Below are 22,794 nucleotides of genomic sequence, written 5' to 3'. Positions count from 1 at the left end.
ATTTGGCCGTTGGAGCTCCATATCTAGCAATGCCATTGGCTAGATCAGCGCTTCAACGGATAGATCTGGTTGTGGCCAACGCCAAATTGGTGCTCCGACGTCGCCGGTGGTTGCTCCTATAAGTGGCGACAGATGAGAAAAATGAAAGAATAAAAGAAAAAAGGAAGAAAAAAAGCAAAAATAAAAAATTATATTAATTAATAAATTATTGATATTTAATGAAAATAGAAATTAAAAGATTAAAAAATAAAAAATATAAATAGAGAAAAATATTTAAATACTTAAAATGAAAATTGTATAATTAATTTTCTATAAATTATTTAATAATTTAATAATGAATTATTGATATTTAATGAAAATAAAAATTAAAAGATTAAGATATGAAAAACATAAATAGAGAAAAATGATTCAAATAATTAAAATTAAAAATCCTATAACTAATTTAATGATAAATTATTTAACAATTTAATAATAAATTAAAAATATTAATAATTTAATAATAAATTATTGATGTTTAATGAAAATATAATTTTATTATAATAAAGGTTAATTTTGTCACTTTATCATTTATTCCTTAGTTATTTCAAAATTATTCCCACCAACCAAACATTAGAATAAGTCACAATAAAAGTTCCTACTCTATTGTATTCCATGAACTAAACTACATAATAATAATTCCATTCAATTTCTCTCTTATTCTATTCCTACAGAATAATTATTCTATTTCATTCTGTGAATCAAACATGCTGTTAGGTCATGTTTGCTTGCTTCAGATTTTTTATCAATTTTAGTTATGTAAAACTTCAAATGTGTCTTTTTTTTTCTTTTACAAATAGATGATAGGGTGTGATTGATGGAGTTTAATTATGGACAGATTTAGAGTATGGGGACAGCTAAATTGTGTTTTTTTTTTTTCTGAAAATCGTAAAATTAGTGGAATCCTTTTAATTAATTAAGAGACTTAGGTCATGTGCGCTTGCTTCAAATTCTTTTTAACATTTTTAGTTGTGTAGAACTTCTTGTCACATGTGGATTCCTATTCTACTTAGGCTTCTCATTACAAAAATGATTCTTTAAGTTTTGGAAGACTACGGTACTTCTGGAATCTCTACAGAGTTAAACACCTCGCAACTAGATTTTTTTCTCTATATTTGCTAGAATTTGTGGGCGTAAGTAAATATTTTTAGGAGGCTATTGAGAGAGAGTGTCCAATCAATCTGAATTGGCTTAGCACATAAAAAAAATTTATTTTACTTTAATTTTTCAATAATCCTATAAATGTTTCACTTAGCGTATGGTGAAAATTAATCAATTAATTTCAATTGCTTTATATTTTCTGTTTGCTTAATTTTTTTTCTTTTTTTTCGAATGATTTTCTAAGATGGATGAAATATTTGTTCAGAAATCGGAGCTGACGGGTGAAGAGATGGTCGAGCCAATCATAGATGAGTTACGAAAGTTGGCTGAGAAAATAGGGCAACGAAAAGAAACCATAAAGCAACAAGAACAGGCACTGAAACTGAAGCTCCTTAATCAAATCATGAAATTTCTGATTATTGCTGTAGAGACAATAACTTCAGTTGAAGAAACAACAGCAAACAAAGCTCGGGCCAATGATAAGGGAAAACCTAATGTAGAAAAGAAATAGAAAAAGAAAGCTGGTGAAAATTAGAAATGAACCCTCTTTCTCCAGCTGGCTGAATTAATAAGTTTCAAGTGTTCTGTTAAGCTTTTAATAAGTTTGAACGCCTTTACCAATCTACATAACCGGAAAGAGTCTTGCATAAAAGGCATTAAAAATGTTTATTTTTTGCTTAAAAGACACAAGGAATGTACATATAGGTTATATTATAACAGTTCAAAGATGAAGAAGAGAATCTTAATTTATCAAAGATGAAGTTCTAATGCCATATTAGAAGAAGGTAAAATCTTGTATAATGAAAGAGAGGGTTAGCCGGTGGCATAGCTGGTTTTGGATGTCCGCCGGTCAGAAGGGAAGCCGATGAAAGAGTAGAGAGAAGGGAGAGAGAGAGAAAGAAAAAAAGAAAATGAAAGAGAAGGAAGGAAAGGAGGTTTTTATAGCTAGGGTTCAGAGGGCTTAAACGACATCGTCCAGTAACCCATCCAAAGTCCGCTTTATTCTCTCCAAACGGCGTTGTATTGGGCGCACCAAGGGCTGCTGAACAAGACACCGAAACGGTGCGTTTTGGGAGTGGTCTGAAAGCCTTGGGAAGCAGATCAGTGGGAGTGATCCGGTTATCGTGGGCCACTCTAGCCCATAAAAGGTAAATATTTTCTTTTGATTTGGACTTTGTGGTTGTCTTTGGCCCAATGTTTGATAGATGGATAAATTAGTCATAGTATGTTGTTAGGTAAAATAAAAAGATAAAATACTTTTAAAATGATTAGATGCTAAGAGAAAATAGAAATAATAATAAATAAAAAAAAATAATAAAGAAGGAAAATATAAAAGAATCAAGGAGGATAAAAATAGAATGTTTAACGATATATGAAAAAATGATGATAAAAAAAAATGGTGAGAGTAGATAAAAAATATAAGAATATACCTATATATTTGTTTATATAATAAATAATAATAAATCGAGTGAAATAGCTATTTAACTAAAAAATACCCAAGCATAATACATATAAAGAAATAAATAAGCATTTAATTATTAAAAGATTAATGAATTTATTTAAGTAGTAAATATGGGGAAAAGTAAACATTTAATGATAAAAATAGATTTATATAGATTGATAATGTACGTACATATTTGGATTTAGAATGTTTGTTTAAAAAATACATAAACGTGGGAAAAGATGAAATGTGGAACATATTTATGAGATTCATAGTCATGAAAATTTATGTAGAGATAATAAGAGTGAAAATAAATTAGGAAGAACTAGAATTAAAATATGATAAAACAAAAATGTGGAAAAATCAAATTAGGTAAAAAGGTAGTTCTATATAAATGGAGAGAGAATAAAAATAGGAAAAGATAAAGAACTATTTAATATAGATAAGATAACTGCTCAATTTGATACCGATGATGGGATGATTGGTCGGGGCACGAGGAGTCGCAATCCCGGGCCGATATTCCTTAGGTTCAGAATCCGAATCAAGGCCCCACCAGTACGATGGGAGGGCCTCGATTTTAAGGTTCCGAAATTCTTAATAAATGAAAAGTTTGACTATACCAAAAAAATTACTTGATAAAAATAATTAATAAATAATAATAATTCAAACATATAATAAATAATTAATTTGTGAAAATACAATATACATGACATTAAATAAATAAAATAATAAAATAAAAAAAAACAACTAATTTAAAATTAAGCATTGAATATTAAATGGCACAAACTATAAAAAATGTAAAAAAAAAAATAGTAATAAATATATGTATATAATAAGATATTAGACATTAGGTTTGAATAAAAGATTGCTTATGAAAAATATAATAAAAAATATAAAAATATATAAAATAAAAATAGTATAATAAAAAATATATAATTTTTGTTCACTAAAATAACATAGAATTATAAGCAAAATTGTCTAAGCATAAATGGAAAACATAAGAACTTAGAACAAAAATGTAAAGTATAAAAAAAATAATAATAATAAGAAATAAGAATAGAAAATATGATAATAAAATATATAATAAAATAAAAATAATTAATAATAACAAAAAATATAGATAATTGCATTAGCATGGCATATATGTATTGCATCATACATATCATTGCATATAAATATTTCTGTTCCCGAGTTTAAGCCCCGATGATGGGATCTTTCGGAGATCCTGCGAAGGCGGGTATTTCTCAAAAAGTTCCTTAGGTGAAAAGATATCCTCGGGTCCCACCAGTATGATGGGAGGGCTCGAGAACCATCTTTAATAAAAGGCTTTTGCCCGAATTGGGTTCATTATGCACAAAAATATTATTTTAAAAGGAAAACGTACGATGACCCCGATGACGGGAATTATTCGTCGAATTTGCGAATGCGAGTTTCTTGAATAATTCCCTAGGTGAGAGAATATCCCGAGTCCCACCAGTATGATGGGCGAATTCGAAAAATATCCTCAATAAAAAGTTATTTGTCCGGCATTTTTATCTCACGCCATGCATTTCATCTCGCCACCCATTTGCATTCCATTTTAGGTTAAATAGGAGATAAAATAAAAAATAATAATTAAGGAAATCTAGTGAAATTAAAAATTAAAGCCCAATAGGATAATCTAAAAATGGTACCGTTTATGGAACGGGCGTCCGAGGGGTGCTAATCCTTCCCCGGGCGTAACCGTACTCTCGAACCTAGATCCAGAAAATTGTAGACCGATTTAAGGTTCTTTTCGGTGGGCTTAAAATTAATTTAAGTTTTCATCGATTAGAATCGAGTCAATAGGTGGCCAATCGCACCTAGTAAAAAAAAAAGATTGGTGGCGACTCCTAATTTAATTTTTAGTGAGTTTTCACATTCACGTCTAGCGATCGGGTTCCCGGACCCGCACGTTACGACAGCTGGCGACTCCACTGGGGACTACTTGAGAGTCGAGCCATTAAAAAATAATAGGTTATCCAAGGCTTTAAATAATCCACTGTTTCCTTAATATTAATGATTTGTACTGCATATTTTGTTTGGTACATTAGTTTATTTCGCATTTATTACTTTATTGCTTCTAATACTTGTGGGGATTTAGGGTAGAGGGATGTGAGATTGTTACTTTGAACTCATGATTTCCTTCACACACACAGCACATTTTACATTAATGCATAAACCCTCCACCCGGGTTATGTCCTTTTTAGGAGGAAGTTTAGTAGCTACGCTCTCGTGAGGTGATAACCTCCGCACGGGCTAGTGAAGACTCCCACTCAAACCGAACTTAGTCCGTTTGAAGCCTGTAATGGGTGAGGACCGGGGTGCCTTACTAGTCCGTGTGGATGACAGTGAGGAACGATTTGGGAACCTTAGCTCTGTTTATAAACCCCGCTCAGCATATAGAGTACCGAGAGCAGCTTAACCTTAGAAAGGGCCATACCCGTGAGAATATACCTTATAAGTAGGTACACATGAAGGAATTTCTTCCACTCCCTCTATTTTAAATTATGCCCCGAGATAATAAAGTATCGTGGAGTAGACAATAATACCCATGATATTGCTTGTTATTCTCTCATTATTTTTAACATTCCATTATTTCTTTTTACCATACTAACTTAAGTTTATTTTGCTTGTCATGCGCATGTTACATGTTCATTTGCATACATCGTAATTGCATATAGGAAAAATATTGGCTACACAACATTCAACCTAAGAGATCCCAGTTATATCCATGGCATCGTCATCAGCAGGCCCGCTCAACATATACAGAAATGACTATGAGATAGAGTTACAGATGAGGCAGATTCAACAAGAAAAAGGAGACTGTTTGACCCAAGGACATATCTCAATTTTACCATAGAGAGTTCACTTGGATCTTCAGCAGAATGACTTTACGGAGATGGTAGGAATTTGGGAACAATGGAGACGTGCTCACCGAGACAATTTTTAGAACAAGTATGGACACATTGCATGGCTCCTATATGTACCAGTCGATGACCAGATGCTCCGAGCCATTATCCAGTTTTGGGATCCCTCATATCGTTGCTTTGTCTTTAACAAGGTGGACATGACCCCTACCATAGAAGAGTACTCCTCTCTGCTTCGGATAGACCATATGCAGCCTGACAAGATCTATTGGAGGGCCCAGAAGACGGGACACCAACGAAAGTTGGCCAAGTTGTTAGGAATGACTACGGTAGAAGTGGATCAGCATTTGAAGAAGAAAGGAGACACAGAATGCCTTCCGTGGAGTTTCTTGAACGGATATATTAAAAAACACATGGAGGATGAACAAGGTCTCTTGGCTTTTGCGATGGCAATTTACGGCTTAGTGGTCTTCCCGAAGGTTCTAGGTCATGTGGAGGTGTCAGTCATAGACTTTTTTGATCAGGTGACAAGGAGCATCAACCCGGCCCCATCCATCTTAGCCGAAACCTTCAGATCCTTGAATTTCTGTCGACGCAAGGGTGAGGGACGATTCATCAGATGTGCTCAACTCCTAACCATATGGATCAAAAGCCACTTCGAATGCAAAGAGAGCAAATTTCGAAAGCTTTATCTGTCTGCGAGTTGTCCTATCCGTGAGTTCTGCGAAAGTGAATGGCCCGACTACAAAAGGAAAGAAGAGTGGGTCGCAAGGCTCCGGAGGTTAATGAGCATTGAAGTGACTTGGAGAGCTCCATGGATGCCACGAATGCAAGTAATGTATAAATGTGGGGATAAGCCGTGGGTACCACTGATGGGACCTTGGGGAGCCATCAGCTATGCCCCAATAATGGTGCGGAGACAGTTCGAAAATGAGCAATTCGTGCCCATGACTCACCAGCTCGACCAGTTAGAGTTTACATATGGAGAGCCAGAAACGCTAAAGAGAATTGAGGAAATTGCTCAGGACTGGAAGAAAACTTGCCGAGTAGATCAGGGAAGGGTTACCGATGAAGTCACCACAGGATATCATACTTGGCATGACCAAAGGGTGAAAAATGTCATACATCCCCCGAAGAATCCATCCAAACATCCCATAAACCCAGAACCTCAAGACGTCCTGCTGGAGAGTGAGTTAACGAGAAAAAGACTTGAAAAGGAGATGATGAATATGAAGCGAAGACATGAGGATGAGCTAGAAGAAGTGAAGAAAGAGACTGCAAGAAAGGTACGGGTGGCTTTGAAAGAGCGGGATGAGTGGCAAAGCAAGTTTGAGGAAGTGAGCGTGGCAAATTCTTCTCTGTTAGCCAGAATACAAGAACTCCAAAGTGCCAATAACGCTTTGCAGCACGAGGTACGAAGACAAGGACAAACCATCCAAGAGTTGAAAAATGACTGCGACATGTTGGAAACTGCCATGGAGGGCTATAAGGCACAGTATGAAGCAATAAGGCAAGAATATTTCCAAATGAGGGAAAGAAACAATTCATGCACACAAAGCCTTCAAAGGAAAGAAGCTGAAATGCAATGGATATTGAGACAGATGAGAGAAGTGGCATTTAGAGCTCGAGTAATGGCAGACAAGACCGAAGAACTCAGGCGAGAGATCCTTCCCAAGGATGAATTGAGTGAGCGGTTGATCAATCACCTCAAGATGGTTAGGGACCAATATGACAAAGTCGGTTTTTCTTTTTGATAGTTATGTATGGTTTTAGACAATGATGTAATTGGATATTTAAGTTTTATGGATGCGGATTTTCTTATGGTAAATGTTGGATGGCCAATATTTTTCCTATTCAAATACATTTCATTTGCATCATAATGCATGATTCAGATAAAAGTAATAAATAATAATGCACTCAACATAAAATTCTAACTTATTCCTTGAACTAATAGAACAAAATTCCAGAAAAAGAAATTCTCCACAGATACAATACAAGAGCCCGTTCTAAGATCATGGGGGACGAGCATTCAGAGAGGATGGATAAGATTGAGAAGAAGCAAGAAGAAATCATGGGTCAGTTATCAAAAATTTTGGAGTTAATATCTACAGATAAAGGAAAGAAAGCGGCAGGGAGTTCTGGTACACCAGAAGACGTTCAACAGACAGAAACCAATACAGACCCCGTGTATCCACCAGGATTTACACCTCCACCTGCAAGGAATGCTTCTATTCCCATGCCATCCGTGGGTCAATATCCATTTTTTGGGATGCCAATAGGACCACCACCGACTTATGCTCAACAAAGGCCAATTTGAGGGGCAAGTCCTTCAGATCCCATCTCTGTACCTGATCTGGATGATCCAAAGGAACAAGAGAAGCTCAAATGTGGATCCGTTGAATCGAAAGATAATCCCGATACCCATCAAAAATTTGACCTTTTTGAGGAAAGACTGCGCATGGTAGAAGGAATGGGAATGTATTGTTCTATGGATGCAATTGAGCTTTGTCTGGTTCCAGATGTGGTTATACCCCCAAAGTTCAAAGTTCCAGACTTTGAGAAGTATGATGGAACCAAGTGCCCGGTCACACATATCACCATGTATTGTAGAAGGATGGCTGCATATGCTCATGATGACAAACTCTTGATACATTGCTTCCAAGATAGCCTTACTGGTGCTGCAGCAAAATGGTACGTCCAACTGGACCGCAATCGAATCCACACGTGGAAAGACCTTGCTCGAGCGTTTGTAGCTCAGTATAAGCACATTACAGATATGGCTCCGGATCGCCTTTCTTTACAAAACATGGAGAAGAAAACCACTGAAAGCTTTAAAGAGTACGCTCAAAGATGGAGGAATGTGGCCTCTCAAGTTCAACCACCATTGACTGAGAAAGAAACCACTGTAATGTTTGTTAACACCTTGCGAGCCCCTTACTATGAACGATTGGTTGGTAGTGCCACAAAGAACTTTGCTGATATGGTGATTTCGGGAGAAATGATAGAAACTGCCATTAAGCAAGGGAAGATAGAAGGAGGTGATATGGCAAACACAAGGAAAGGGGGAACTTTCAAGAGGAAAGAGGGAGAAGCCCAAGCCATCACTTCAGGACAACACCAAGGAGGAACATACAACCCTTACCAGCCATACCTACCATACCCCTATTACCCAGCTGTGAACAACACTTCACAAAGCCCATACCCATACCCGCCTATGCCAAACGCCTTCCCTAACCCGTACCCATATAATCCCATCCAGCGGACACTCTACCCCACAAATATTCACCCACCTACTTCCACACCTGTTACAGCTTCAACCACACAACAAACAACACCTTCATACAACCATACTACCGGTGAATCAAGAGGATGGCGAAACAAGCAAGAGAAAGTGCAATTTGACCCAATCTCGATCCCTTATGCTGAACTCTTCACTCAGTTAGTTGCAAACCATCTAGTAGCACCCTTATACATAGAGCCATTAAAACCTCCGTTCCCGAGATGGTATGACACTTCCGCCCACTGTGATTATCATTATGGAATAGAAGGTCACTCGATCGAGAATTGCACGACATTCAAGCATAAGGTGCAAGGGTTGATCAAGGCAGGAATCCTGAACTTTGAAAAAAAGTCAGAACAGAATGTTAACAACAACCCACTGCCAAATCATGCTGGGGCAGGGGTAAATGCAATCGAAAGGGAGGTGTATGTTAAAAAGAACATTCGGGAAGTGGAAACCTCCATGGAGAAAGTATTTGAAGCTTTGGTAAAAGCTGACATGCTCGAGGTGTGGCCTGAATGTCCTAATGTGAATGACTCACGAGATATCCAAAGACTATGTTGCTTGTATCACAAAGGATGTGTGGGGCATTCAATCTAGGATTGTAGTTCTTTCCGGAAGGAAGTGCAAAGAATGATGGACGAATCAAAGATCGAGTTTTATACGGAAGCTTCAGAGTCAGCAGTAAACATGATATCCAAGGAGTCCACTCACCCAATGAAGATAAAACCTTTAACCATTTTCTACGAACCAAAAGGAGAGTTTGTGGAGGACAAAACCCATGCCAAGATGATCATCGAAGTCCCTAAACCCTTCCCCTACAAAGACAACAAAGCTGTCCCATGGAATTACAACTGCAGTGTACAAGTTTCAAAAGCGAAGAAATGGATAGCTGAATCTCAAGATGATGCTGCGAATATAACTGGTGTTGGAGGGATTACCCGCAGCGGACGCTGCTATTCACCGGAAGCATATGAGAATCTCAAGAATGAGAAGGGAAGGGAAAAAGAGCAAAGTCCTAGAGAAGAAAAAGAACAACCTTCGGAATCAACAGATAACTCAAAAAGATCGGTGACAGAAAAAGAAGCTGCCGAGTTCCTCAAGTTCATCAAACATAGTGAGTACAATGTAGTCGAGCAATTGAACCAGTTGCCTGCTCGTATTTCACTACTATCTTTGCTCCTCAGCTCAAAACCACATAGGAACTCTCTGATGAAGATTCTGAACCAAGCATATGTGGATCATGATATCTCAATTGAAAATTTGGACTACATCGTTGGGAACATTTCGGTGGGTAACATAATATCCTTTAGCGATGAAGAAATCCCTTCTCGAGGTAGAGGAAATTACAAAGCCTTGCATATCACCACCAAGTGTAAAGGTTGTACCGTCGCAAAGGTACTGCTTGACAACGGATCATCCTTAAATATGATGCCCATGAGGACCTTGGCCCGTTTACCCATCAACATGTCCTACATGCGAAAGAGTCAGATGATCGTGAGAGCTTTCGATGGAACAAGGAGAGAAGTAGTAGGGGACATTGAGATACCGGTAGAAATTGGCCCATGTACCTTTACCATTGAATTCCAGGTTATGGATATTGCTCCTTCATACAATTATTTGTTGGGAAGACCTTGGATACACATGGCTGGGGCCATACCTTCATCTCTTCATCAGAAGGTCAAGTTCATCGTGGAAGGGAAGATTGTCCGTGTTAACGGGGAAGAGGACTTACTCATAAGCAAGCCAGCAGATACGCCTTACGTGGAAGCGACGGAAGAAGTGCCTGAATGTTCCTTTCGATCCTTCGAGTTCGTTAACACCACGTATGTGGAAGAAGGGACCACACCGCCTATTCCTAGGCTTTCCAAAACCACCAAGATGGTTGTCAGTCAGATATTAGGAAAAGGATACCGAGCGGGGGCAGGATTGGGAAAAGAACTACAAGGCATTAGAAGTCCCATACGTACTACCAAAAATGAAGAAAGGTTTGGCTTGGGGTACAAGCCAACTAAGAAGGAAAGAGAAGAAATGATAGCCGAAAGAAGAAAGGAAAGGTTGGCTCGCTTTAAGGGGCATGAGTTGGAAATCCAAGGAATGACATATCCTCATCTTTACGAGACATTCCGATCTGGAGGTTGCATCTTTCCTGAATCACTCACCGTTGGGAATCGAGAATCAGTGTCAGCTTTAGGAGGAACCTTTTCTGATTTATCAATATGTGCAACGGAGGAAGGTGAAGAACAGTCAGGAAATGGGGATGAGATTCCTACTACATACCTTGGGCCACCGAATCTAAAGTTGAGCAACTGGACCACCATGAGTTTACCAGTCACTTGTGATTCAATTTCAAAGTAATGCAAACTAAACATCCATGCTTATGCCCAAAAGCATTGGAATTTTATGTATCGGGCTTTTTATCATTTATCATTTTAATAAATTGACATGCGTAGTGCATTTCTCATATCTCTTCTCATAATTAATCATTTCCATTAGTGTCATTTCATCCCTTTATTTTAACTATTTACCTATACAATAGCTCTACATATTTCAATTCCCTTTACCTTCCAGGATTCCAAATAATGAATGCGAAGATGATAATGACAGTGGTTTTGAAGTTGATTTTGAAAAAGGTACAAGTGTCAGTGAATTTGACAATACAGAAAACGTGGAGGATTATGATTTAACTCCGGACTTGTTAAGACTAGTAGAACAGGAGGGGAGACAAATTGTCCCACATCAAGAGACACTTGAAACGATTAATTTGGGAAATGAAGAAAATAAGAAAGAAGTTAGAATTGGTATGACGTTGGTGTCAATGGAAAAAGAAAAACTAATAAAGCTACTTCATGAATATGTAGATGTGTTCGCATGGTCTTATCAAGATATGCCAGGACTCAATACAGACATTGTAGCCCATAAACTACCTTTGAAACCTGAATGCAAACCGATTAAGCAAAAGTTGAGAAGAATGAAACCTGAAATGTTGTTGAAAATTAAAGAAGAGGTGAAAAAGCAGTTCGATGCAGGATTCTTGGAAGTAGCTAAGTACCCTGAATGGGTTGCAAATATTGTCCCAGTTCCTAAGAAAGATGGGAAGGTGAGAATGTGTGTGGATTATCGAGACTTGAATAGAGCTAGCCCAAAAGATAATTTTCCTCTTCCCCACATTGACACCCTTGTTGACAATACTGCCCGCCATTCCATGTTTTCCTTTATGGATGGCTTTTCAGGGTATAACCAAATTAAAATGGTACCAGAGGATAGAGAGAAAACTACCTTCATAACTATGTGGGGGACCTTTTGTTATAAGGTAATGCCATTTGGTTTGAAGAATGCCGGGGCAACTTATCAGCGAGCTATGGTGACTCTCTTCCATGATATGATGCACAAGAGGTTGAGGTGTATGTGGATGATATCATTGTAAAAGCTCGCAAAACAGAGGACCATGCGACCAATCTTGAAAGATTATTTAAGAGGTTACGAAAATTTCAGCTCAGATTAAATCCGACAAAGTGCACTTTTGGAGTCACTTCAGGAAAGCTACTGGGTTTCATCGTCAGTGAAAGAGGAATAGAAGTTGACCCAGATAAGGTTCAAGCAATCCGCGATTTGCCTCCTCCCAAGACGCAAAAAGAAGTCAGAGGATTTTTGGGGAGATTAAATTATATAGCCCGGTTCATATCTCAGCTCACACTCAAATGTGACCCGATCTTCAAACTCCTTCGCAAACATAATCCGGGGGCATGGAACGAGGAGTGCCAAGTTGCTTTTAACAAAGTTAAAGAATATTTGTTGAGTCCGCCAGTATTGATGCCACCTGTGGTTGGGAGACCCTTCCTCTTATACTTGACGGTAAATGAAGGATCCATGGGATGTGTGTTAGGACAACATGATGAAACTGGTAAGAAAGAAAGGGCAGTTTACTACTTGAGTAAAAAGTTTACTGAATACGAGTCTAGGTATTCCTCGTTGGAAAAAATGTGTTGTGCTTTAGCATGGACGGCGCATCGACTCAGGCAGTACATGCTATATCATACCACTTGGCTCATTGTGAAGTTGGATCCGATTAAATACATCTTCGAGAAACCTTCCTTATCAGGTAGGGTGGCAAGATGGCAAGTGTTATTGTCTGAATATGATATTGTATATGTGTCTCAAAAAGCTATCAAAGGAAGTGCAATCGCAGATTTTCTTGCAGAAAGGGTGGAAGAGGATTATGAACCAATGGAGTTTGAGTTTCTAGATGAGGACTTGATGTCAATATGTCAAACAAATGGGGAAGAATCAAAGAAGGAGAATTGGAAGATGTTTTTCGACGGAGCTTCGAATGCTTTGGGGCATGGCATAGGGGTCGTGTTAGTGTCACCAGAAGGAGATCATTATCCCGTTATAGCTAAACTCGACTTCTATTGCACCAATAATGTAGCTGAATATGAAGCTTGTGTCATGGGTCTTCAAGCAGCAATCGAAAGGAAAATTCACATTTTGGAAGTGTATGGGGACTCTGTTTTGGTTATTTATCAGTTGAGAGGAGAATGGGAGACACGTGACTCGAAGTTAGTTCGGTATCACAAGTATGTATCAAAGCTGATTGAAAATTTTGATAAAATTTGCTTCAATCATTTGCCCCGAGAGGAGAACCAAATGGCCGATGCATTAGCCACGCTGGCGGCAATGTTCAAAGTTGGTACCAATGTCAAGATCCAACCCATCATGATTAATCTTCGAGAGTGCCCCGCACACTGCTCTAGTGTAGAAGAAGAAATAGATGGGAAACCGTGGTACCATGATATTGTGCATTATCTCAAATTTCAGCAGTACCCGGATCAAAGCTCAGAAAATGATAAGAAAACCATTAGAAGGTTGGCAATGAATTTCTTCTTGGATGGGAACATCTTATACAAGAGAAGTAGGGATCAAACGCTTTTGAGATGCGTGGATTCAACCGAAGCTCGGAGAATAGTTGAGGAAGTTCACGAAGGAGTTTGTGGAGCACATGCAAGTGGACATAAGTTGGCGAGACAGGTCATGAGGGCAGGGTATTACTGGCTCACGTTGGAAAAAGATTGTATAGACTTCGCTCGAAAGTGTCACAAGTGTCAGATATATGCGGACCGAATCCACACCCCTGCTAATTCACTGCATGTATTGGCATCACCATGGCCATTCTCAATGTGGGGCATGGATGTGATTGGGTTGATAACCCCGAAGGCATCAAATGGGTATCGGTTTATTCTGGTGGCAATTGACTACTTCACTAAGTGGGTAGAAGCAGTATCTTATGCCAATGTGACTCAGAAAGTGGTATGTAAGTTCATCCAAAAGGAAATAATATGCCGCTATGGTCTCTCGGAAAGGATCATCACGGATAACGCTAGTAACCTCAATGGTTCGATGATGAAAGAGGTTTGTGCCAAGTTCAAGATCAAGCATCACAATTCAACGCCTTATCGCCCAAAGATGAATGGAGCGGTGGAAGCAGCCAACAAGAACATCAAAAGGATAATTGAAAAGATGACAGATATATACAAAGATTGGCATGAGAAGTTACCTTTTGCTTTGCATGCTTATCGCACAACAGTCCGAACTTCCACGGGAGCTACACCGTTCTCTTTGGTGTATGGGATGGAAGCAGTTTTGCCAATTGAAGTAGAAATTCCTTCCCTTCGGGTCCTTAAAGAAGTACAGTTGGAAGAAGCCGAATGGGTTAATGCTCGTTATGAGCAATTGAATCTCATAGAAGAAAAAAGGTTGACAGCACTTTGCCATGGGCAGTTATATCAAAAGAGAATGATGAGGGCATATGACAAGAAGGCACATTCTCGACAGTTCCGAGAAGGAGAATTAGTATTGAAAAGAACTCTCTCGAACCAGCATGATCTTCGCGGGAAATGGACACCGAATTGGGAAGGACCATTTGTGGTGAAGAAAGCTTTTTCAGGAGGAGCACTAATTTTGGAGGAGATGGACGGAAGGGAGTTTTCCAACCCGGTAAATACCGATGCTGTCAAGAAATATTTTGCATAAAAAAAAAAAAGAAGAAGAAAGAAGAAAAAGAAAATTTTCAAGTTGAAAACCTGAAAAGGCGGCTTGAATCTGGGAGATGTGTTTAGGACGAAAACCCGAAAGGGCGGTCTAGACACGAAAGAGGTCCAAGTACTACAAAAGCTTAACACAGAAAGGGTGAAGATCATGATCCAAGATGTTCATACAAAAGACAAGGGAGTTGACAAATGTGCCTATTTCGGGATAAAATTTTGAGACTACTGTTAATATCTATCAAAACAGTCATTAAGAAGGGACTGTATCCCCTTTGTATTAATCAATTTTCCCCTGTTCCTTGTCATTATACTTGATTGTAGAAACTTCACTTTTTTCTAATGAAAAGTAGCCTTTTGCTCCCAACAATGCCCTCATTTCCATTCTGTCAAAAGAGGAGATATGAGTACATTGCATTGCATTTGTCATAAAATTGGAATGATACTTAATAAAGAGCATGATAAAGTAAGAAATGTTTGCAATATTTTGAAAAGGATCGTAATTGACAGGGAATGAAATGGAGTCTAAGAAGAGAAAGAAAAGAATGGAATTAGCAATAGAATGGAGCACAGTAAAAATGTGAAGAATGATTGGACCATGCATACGATAGAGGAAGAAAATAGTTATGAGAAATGAATTGGGGAAGACGAGAGATCGGAAGTGTGATCGATTCATCCCCCATTGATCAAAGAAAAGGCTCTAAAAACACCAAAAAAGGGAAACTGATGAAGATGAATTGACATTTTCAAAATTTTAAAGTAATTGAAAAAGATGGAAATTCATCTTTAAAATTATATGAATTTCAGATGAGGAATTGATTATTTTTCACCATTTCAAAAAATGAAAAAGTTTCGTTGCCTCAGTTTTGAGGAGTTTGTTTTAAAGTCTCATTGCCTCATTTTTGAGGAGTTCAGTTTTAAAGTCTCGTCGCCTCATTTTTTAGGAGTTCATTTTTAAAGTCTCGTTGCCTCATTTTTGAGGAGTTCATTTTTAAAGTCTCGTTGCCTCATTTTTGAGGAGTTCATTTTAAAAGTCTTGTGGCCTCAGTTTTGAGGAATTTATTTTTAAAAAATAAAAAAAAATAAAAAAATAAAAATAAAAAAAATATATATAAAATATATATATATAAAATAAAAATTTGGTAAGAGAATTGAAGAATTTAGTCAAATACAGTGTCTACGTCTTTACACTATTTCGAATTTTTGAAAAGCTCAAAGAGGGGCAGCTGTAGACACTAAATTATAAACAAAAAAATGAATTAAAAAAATATATAATAATTAAAAAAAAAAAGAAAATTGAAAAAAGAAAGGAGAGAGGTACGACTGGCAGGGTGCGGACGCACCCTGCCAGGCACCTCTCTCACCTGCCAGACGCGAAAAATTCACGTTTGGCAGGGTAGTGGAAATTGCCCCCTGATGCCCAGGGACAAGGCAATGGAGAGTGCCCCCTCCAGAGCCCAGAAATCGGGTATAAAGGGGAGGGGGAACCTGCAAGCAAAAGGGAAAAAAAAAACAAAAAAAAATAGCAACAAGGCATAACCTGCAAAGAAAATCCCTAAGTCTAACAGCCAAAACAAAAACCCACAATCCATAAATCAAAAATAGAGATCAAGCAATATCAAAAGGAATCAGAAAATATGGGCACAAAAAGAGTAGAAAGCCCTGGGTTTTGGGGGTGGTTGTGATGCCGGCTTTAGACAAAGATAAAGAGAGAAGGAAGTCGGCAGAGTAGGGAGAGGGTGAACTGATCGGCGGTGAAGGGAGAGATTGGGCTTTGGGTGCCGCTAACGGAGAAAGAGGCAGATCCAATCGTGTAAGGGAACCGGTGACAGCGTAAAAAAGGGAGATCTAGTTTGGGTAAAAATATGGGGTGCTGCCGGTCTTGGGTGCGACGCCGGCGACGTCGGAGTGAACAAAGAGAGGGTTAGCCGGCGGCATAGCTGGTTTTGGATGTCCGTCGGTCAGAAGGGAAGCCGGTGAAAGAGTAGAGAGAAGGGAGAGAGAGCCGGCGGGTAGAGAGAGAAAGAAAAAAAGAAAATGAAAGAGAAGGAAGGAAATGAGGTTTTTATAGCTAGGGTTCAGAGGGCTTAAACGACGTCGTCCAGTAACCCATCCAAAGTCCGCTTTATTCTCTCCAAACGGCGTCGTATTGGGCACACCAAGGGCTGCTGAACAAGACACCGAAACGGTGCGTTTTGGGAGTGGTCTGAAAGCCTTGGGAAGCAGATTAGTGGGAGTGATCCGGTTATCGTGGGCCACTCTAGCCCATAAAAGGTAAATATTTTCTTTTGATTTGGACTTTGTGGTTGTCTTTGGCCCAATGTTTGATAGATGGATAAATTAGTCATAGTATGTTGTTAGGTAAAATAAAAAGATAAAATACTTTTAAAATATTTAGATGCTAAGAGAAAATAGAAATAATAATAAATAAAAAAAAATAATAAAGAAGGAAAATATAAAAGAATCAAGGAGGATAAAAATAGAATGTTTAACGATATATGAAAAAATGATGATAAAAAAAAAATGGTGAGAGTAGATAAAAAATATAAGAATATACCTATATATTTGTTTATATAATAAATAATAATAAATCGAGTGAAATAGCTATTTAACTAAAAAATACCCAAGCATAATACATATAAAGAAATAAATAAGCATTTAATTATTAAAAGATTAATGAATTTATTTAAGTAGTAAATATGGGGAAAAGTAAACATTTAATGATAAAAATAGATTTATATAGATTGATAATGTACGTACATATTTGGATTTAGAATGTTTGTTTAAAAAATACATAAACGTGGGAAAAGATGAAATGTGGAACATATTTATGAGATTCATAGTCATGAAAATTTATGTAGAGATAATAAGAGTGAAAATAAATTAGGAAGAACTAGAATTAAAATATGATAAAACAAAAATGTGGAAAAATCAAATTAGGTAAAAAGGTAGTTCTATATAAATGGAGAGAGAATAAAAATAGGAAAAGATAAAGAACTATTTAATATAGATAAGATAACTGCTCAATTTGATACCGATGATGGGATGATTGGTTGGGGCGCGAGGAGTCGCAATCCCGGGCCGATATTCCTTAGGTTCAGAATCCGAATCAAGGCCCCACCAGTACGATGGGAGGGCCTCGATTTTAAGGTTCCGAAATTCTTAATAAATGAAAAGTTTGACTATACCAAAAAAATTACTTGATAAAAATAATTAATAAATAATAATAATTCAAACATATAATAAATAATTAATTTGTGAAAATACAATATACATGACATTAAATAAATAAAATAATAAAATAATTAAAAAAACAACTAATTTAAAATTAAGCATTGAATATTAAATGGCACAAACTATAAAAAATGTAAAAATAAAAAATAAAAAAATAAAAAAATAGTAATAAATATATGTATATAATAAGATATTAGACATTAGGTTTGAATAAAAGATTGTTTATGAAAAATATAATAAAAAATATAAAAATATATAAAATAAAAATAGTATAATAAAAAATATATAATTTTTGTTCACTAAAATAACATAGAATTATAAGCAAAATTGTCTAAGCATAAATGGAAAACATAAGAACTTAGAACAAAAATGTAAAGTATAAAAAAAATAATAATAATAAGAAATAAGAATAGAAAATATGATAATAAAATATATAATAAAATAAAAATAATTAATAATAACAAAAAATATAGATAATTGCATTAGCATGGCATATATGTATTGCATCATACATATCATTGCATATAAATATTTCTGTTCCCGAGTTTAAGCCCCGATGATGGGATCTTTCGGGGATCCTGCGAAGGCGGGTATTTCTCAAAAAATTCCTTAGGTGAAAAGATATCTTCGGGTCCCACCAGTATGATGGGAGGGCTCGAGAACCATCTTTAATAAAAGGCTTTTGCCCGAATTGGGTTCATTATGCACAAAAATATTATTTTAAAAGGAAAACGTACGATGACCCCGATGACGGGAATTATTCGTCGAATTTGCGAAGGCGAGTTTCTCGGATAATTCCCTAGGTGAGAGAATATCCCGAGTCCCACCAGTATGATGGGCGGATTCGAAAAATATCCTCGATAAAAGGTTATTTGTCCGGCATTTTTATCTCACGCCATGCATTTCATCTCGCCACCCATTTGCATTCCATTTTAGGTTAAATAGGAGATAAAATAAAAAATAATAATTAAGGAAATCTAGTGAAATTAAAAATTAAAGCCCAATAGGATAATCTAAAAATGGTACCGTTTATGGAACGGGCGTCCGAGGGGTGCTAATCCTTCCCCGGGCGTAACCGTACTCCCGAACCTAGATCCAGAAAATTGTAGACCGGTTTAAGGTTCTTTTCGGTGGGCTTAAAATTAATTTAAGTTTTCATCGATTAGAATCGAGTCAATAGGTGGCCAATCGCACCTAGTAAAAAAAAAAGATTGGTGGCGACTCCTAGTTTAATTTTTAGTGAGTTTGCACATTCACGTCTAGCGATCGGGTTCCCGGACCCGCACGTTACGACAATAGGTGGTGAGCAAATTACACTGATAAAAGTACAGAGATTGTACTTGAAGACTGGGGTTAGGATTATATCGACTCCTAGAACTGTGAGTGGACAATTTATCGTCTTAAATATCTAGAGTAATTATATTTATTTGGTGCTTTTATTGAATGGTGAGTTTAAATTATAAAATATTATGTTTTCCAATTAAAATGTTTTTTTAATAAAAATGAGATTTATACTGGTTTTGAAATCAAATATTATTTTAGGAAAATTGAGTATATGGTGACTGTGTTGAATTTATGATTTTATATGTTCTTGAAATTGTGGCTTATGACACTATGGTAGCATGATGGCTAAATTTTTGGGATTGGCATGAAATATATGAACAGTTTTGGATTGGTCTCGGTAGACTGGATTTATTCGCCATATTATGCTACTGAAAATTTTATGGGTCTGGTGGTATATTAAATAGTCACTGCAGTGGTGGGGGTTTCCGTGGACTGCCTATGAGAGGGGTACGGTAACCTAATTATATATTTACCTCCAAGGGGAGATGTCGGATGAAGTATCTCCTGAAGTAAGATTTGAGTGCACCTCACGTTCGGGCCACCACGTGAGAGTGAGACTCAGTCAATGCCAAGGAAGGGCTGTGTGTCAGATGTGAAAACATATTTATGGGTATGGGACATTTAATAGCCTTGGCGATCTTAGTGGGATACCTTGACGAGGGTACCCGCGAGAATGATTCTGGCGGGAGCCAAGTTTAAGAAACTCATAAGCCAGGAAAATTTTGATGAAAAGAAATTGTTTGGTATAGATTGAAACGAATTTTGCGTTATGAACATTATTGAGATATAACGTTTTTATATTATCTTCATCTACTCGGCTTTAGATGCTTTTGATGGTAATCGTTTACTCACTGGGATTTTATAATCTCACCACCCTCCTTTCCTCACATTTCAGGCTCGGGGAATTCCATAGTTAGCTGACTTTGACAAGGACCTTCATTTGGACTTGAATCGGCAAAAGTTGTAGGTTTTTAGCTTCCGATACATTTTGGTTAGATGTGAGCCCACGTGTCGCTGTAAAAGTAATTTTATGCTTTGGTTATTTGCTTTATAGTATATATGAATATAATTAACTTTTACGCTATAAGAATTATTTACCGATAGCTTTGTAAAAATTATTTTACAAGAAAATAGTTTATTTTATTGATTATTTTTATTATATTCAAATGATCAAATTTTCACTTCAAATGAATGTTTTAGATACTTAATTTGTTTTTAAATCACTAAATATATATTTTCTGCTTCCCTACTACATTTTTAGCAAGTTTTGAGATTTTCGACGAAAAATGATGAAAATGCCCCGGTGAGCCAGAAAATAATATTTTATTGTTTTGATTTGAAAATGACTTATGATTTCTTTAAATGCAGGATTTAATAACTGTTGCTCACCGAGGAGATGCGAAAGTTGATGCTAAGCCTTGCGGGGTTTTGATCGGCATTCGGGGTAATGAGTGCCTATCGGGACGTCGTGACGGTTGTCAAGGGTCCGATGGGAGTTCCGGGTCGTGACATTAAAAGCATATTCTCAAGATAATTTTTTCTTATATAATTAGGATTAATAAAAAAAATATATTGGTGAAATTTCAAACAATAATCAATAATGCAACGCTAGAACTTATATTTGAGAATTACATATACAATAATTTTTTAATTTTTAAAATGTAAAATCATTAAAAATAAAATCCACATAATAGAAAAAAAAACCATGACAAGTAGAAGATATAATCTATATAACAAAAAAAAAAGAATATGGTTAATGATTCATAGAAATTTTTTAAAAAAAATCTATAGAAACTTTAAACATATGAGCAAATAGAATAGAATTGAATAAATAAATAATAATAATAATAATAATATAAATAGAAAAAATTAAATAAAAACTTTACCTCTTTATAATTTCACAATATAAGGACAGAAAAGAAGAGAGGGAAAGATGGATAGAGAAACTTAAAAAATTAAAAAAAATTAAGAATTTGAGTAAAATTAAATGAGGCTTGTAAGGTCATTTTATTATTTTTTAATTATATTGATTATTCAATAAAAAATTATTTTGAAGAATCAATAAAAAATATATAATATATAAAAAATTTCAACAATTTTGGGGGGGCCAGGGCCTCTTCAATACAAAGGGACTCTCCGCCCCTGTAGATAATGGTATTATAATAACTCTAACTAAATTATTTTTATAATTAACTTAATAATGAAAAAATTGAAGAAGTTGGTTGTCAATACAAATGAAGAAGAAATAGCACTGGCGTTCCTTGCATCACTTCCCGATCTTTTACTAATGAGGTGGAACATCTGATTCGTGCTGAAAAGATGAAAACTCTAGTTGAAGCACGAGAAGAGTTGAAGGGAACCAAGAAAGAGAATATTCCAGACAGCAATGCAGTAAACAAAAATTCCAAGAAACGATCCTAGGGATCAAGACTCCGGTACCTAGTTGGTCTGAAAACACCGTGTCTCTGGCTGGCTCAATTAATAAGTTTAACCTTAGGCCTTTTAATTTCAATTGTTATGGTTTCAATTTTGAAGTGTTATGCTTTTAATTTTTGAATTGGACAACTATTGTATAGTGTAATAATTTTAGTTTTCAAGTCTCTTACCAAAATTCTTATGTAATTCATCATTTTCGAATTGGACAACTATTGTATAGGGTGATAATTTTAGACCCAGTTTTATTGAATATTTTAAGATAATGCAAGTGTGCAACCACATGTGCGCTCTTCTTAGTTCTAATTCGTCATTTTCGAATTGGACAATTGAATACCTTTAACATAATGCCAGTGTGCAACCCCATGTGTGCTCTTCTCAGTTCTAATTTGTCATTTTTGAATTGGACAATTGAATATCTTTAAGATGATACAAGTGTGCAACCCCATGTGTGCTCTTCTGAGTTCTAATTCATCATTTTTGAATTGGACAATTGAATATCTTTAAGTCATGACTTAATGCATTAAAACAAAAGATATTTGAAACCAACTCATTGGAAATTTCTTGGTTGAAGCGATTGCTAGGTACCTAAGCTACTTTATGGTATTAATGATAGTTGTCTTAGCTTCCACCCGGTGAGGGGTGGGCCTGAAGGCTGCCAAGTGGTTAACTAGACAGCTGCTTCATGTAACAGTGAGCCTTACATGAGATAGCATAGGACTAGGACACTTGGATCGAAGCATGCTATTGATTAACAGGCTATAATATTCGAAGGGGAAGTTAGGGGCGGTAGTCTTTCATTCTCTTTTGGGCAAAAACTTATGGTCAAGAACTTATGGATAATGTTTTTCTTTACAGAAAATAAATAGTTCCATTGTTACTCTTTAATATGTGAAAATCATATGCATCTAACTTATTCCAATGACATTCTTATGATGGAAAAGGTTAAAAAAATTACAAAAAAGAGTTTGGATGGAGTAGCAAGTGAGTTGGAGA

This window comes from Theobroma cacao, chromosome 10, assembly GCF_053813885.1.
Source record: "Theobroma cacao isolate CCN51 chromosome 10, ASM5381388v1, whole genome shotgun sequence".
Classification (NCBI taxonomy): domain Eukaryota; kingdom Viridiplantae; phylum Streptophyta; class Magnoliopsida; order Malvales; family Malvaceae; genus Theobroma; species Theobroma cacao.
The sequence above is the reverse complement of the archived record's forward strand: the minus strand, read 5'-3'. Positions refer to the sequence as shown.